The sequence below is a fragment of the Brassica napus genome, chromosome C1 (genome assembly GCF_020379485.1).
Source record: "Brassica napus cultivar Da-Ae chromosome C1, Da-Ae, whole genome shotgun sequence".
Lineage (NCBI taxonomy): Eukaryota > Viridiplantae > Streptophyta > Magnoliopsida > Brassicales > Brassicaceae > Brassica > Brassica napus.
The window spans coordinates 18,826,036-18,828,218 of NC_063444.1; the positions used below are offsets into that span (position 1 = coordinate 18,826,036).

General features: G+C 42.4%; 1 non-coding gene across 1 annotated transcript; it reads left to right on the top strand.

The window, feature by feature from the left end:
• Positions 1 to 377: 377 nt before the first annotated feature.
• Positions 378 to 484, top strand: LOC125581071. The gene has a single exon (XR_007318782.1). It is a non-coding gene; the product is annotated as a small nucleolar RNA R71 (small nucleolar RNA).
• The last annotated feature ends 1,699 nt before the right edge of the window (positions 485 to 2,183 follow it).

Genomic DNA, 2,183 nt, shown 5'->3' on the forward strand with positions numbered 1-2,183 from the left:
ACCAGCTACCATTGTTGTTGATGAAACACAACTCTTCCTGACCTTCCAAACCCTCAACCTCATGGACAACAGGTGGATCGTCCTGCTTGGAGTTACCAACAAACTTCAGCTGCTCTTGTGTGGCTTTATCAGCAAGGAGGATGTCAATCTTATCCTGTAGAGCTTTCAACTCCTTCCTCGTCTGCTTATCATCTGTTCGACTGCTTCTGTCGTGGTCTCCACTGTAGACTGCATCACTCTTTACCATGTTGTCAACCAGCTCCTCTGCATCTTCCTCAGTTCTCCCCAAGAAGAACCCATTGCTAGCTGTATCCAGTCTGGCCCTGTACTTAGGAAGAGTGCCACGGTAGAATGTGCTCAGCAAGCTCTCCTTAGAGAAACCATGGTGCGGGCATTGAGCTTGGTAGCCCTTGAATCTCTACCAGGCTTCACTGAATCCTTCCAAGTTCTTCTGTTGGAAACTGGAGATCTCATTTCTCAGCTTAGCAGTTCTTGAGGATGAGAAGAATTTCTCCAAGAATGCGCTCTTGCAGTCATCCCAAGTGGTGATAGAATCGCTGGGTAGAGACTTCTCCCACTGACGTGCCTTATCCCCCAAAGAGAAAGGGAATAACTTCAGCTTTAAGGCATCCTCTGACACACCATTGGTTTTTGACAACCCACAGTAGCTGTCGAACCTGTCCAAGTGATCGAATGGGTCCTCTAAAGCCAAGCCATGATATTTGTTGTCCTCGATCACGTTGAGGAGTCCTGACTTGACCTCAAAGTTGTTGGCTGCGACAGCCGGTGCTCGGATTCCTAGTCTATGACCAAGAATGTTGGGCCGGTCATAAGTACCAATGGGTCGAGCTGCCCGCGGTTGGTGTTCTGCCCCTTGCGGTTGATCTTCCATATCAATATCAAATCTCTGCAAGTGGGTTTGTTGTTCTTCTTCTCTTCTAGCTCTAGCACACTCCCTCTCAAAAGCTCTGATGTCTGCTACTATTGGAACTAGGTTTGATGGACCCCTGCTCCTCAAGTTCATACACCTGAAAGTGAAAGGTAGGTGAAGAAGAAGAATCAGTAACAAAACAAAATTAAAATGACTTAGTCTCAAGCAAGTGCCTAAATCTCAATGTTTAAATCTACTCAGAATTTGGCAACGGCGCCAATTTGATGTTAGGAGTTTTCAAGATCCTAACACAAATGTTGTAGTATAGTGATTGTCGAACCAGTTCTGAGGGATATCAAAGCACTGAGAATGCAAGTACTCACTTAGTCTAAGTGCAACCAATGATTTAGATGGGTTTTAAGCTATGACTAAAACTAGAAAGCAATAACAGAATGATACTTTCTTGACTAAAGGAAAAGAGAACTCATGGGCGTAGGGATTAGACCTTGGGTGATCAAGTATCGAACTAAGGATGGCAAATGATCAATCAAACTATCAACCTTAAGCCTAGACACAATTCTAAGCAAGCTCTATGTCTAGATGAATGCTCATTTGCTAACATATCTCAAACATCAAATGTCTTTGGTTGAATAATATGAAAGCAATCATTACTAACAAGTCTATTAGCTATCTTAGCATCTTTAACAACAAATGTCTTTGGCAAAGTATACTAAAAGCCTAGGAGAGTTGTCTCAGGCATTTCATCAAACACCTTTTGGGTGGGAAATGTCTATTGATCAACTTTTGAGTGGCCAACTCAGAAGATGCATTATCAATACTCTACTAGCAAGGAACAAGAATGATCTACACTAAAACATCCTAGAACTAACCTAATCACCCTTGATCTCCCTAACCCATGAATTCAAAAGGTGATTACTCACTAATCTCCATGATTCCTCTTAAACCCATATTGGATTTCAGATTAATCATGTAGAGAAATAGATAAGAAATCAACAATAACACAAGAACATAACAATCAAAATCCAAGAGATGAACTTCTCAAGTGAGTTTTTTTGTATTTCTCAATAGATCAAAAGATAATCTGTCTGGTGGCTCCTAAGAGTACTTAACTTAGGTTTTTGCAATCTAAAAACAATAAAACAAATGAGCAAAAGGCCCCTAAAATAACATAAAAATCGTCCAATCAAACACGCGGAGCGACCTAGCATAGTCGCTCCCAGGAGGTCGCTCCCGACGCTTTCTTCGTGTCTCGCACCGTCAAAACGCGAGCGACTTGAGCTGGTCGCTCTGG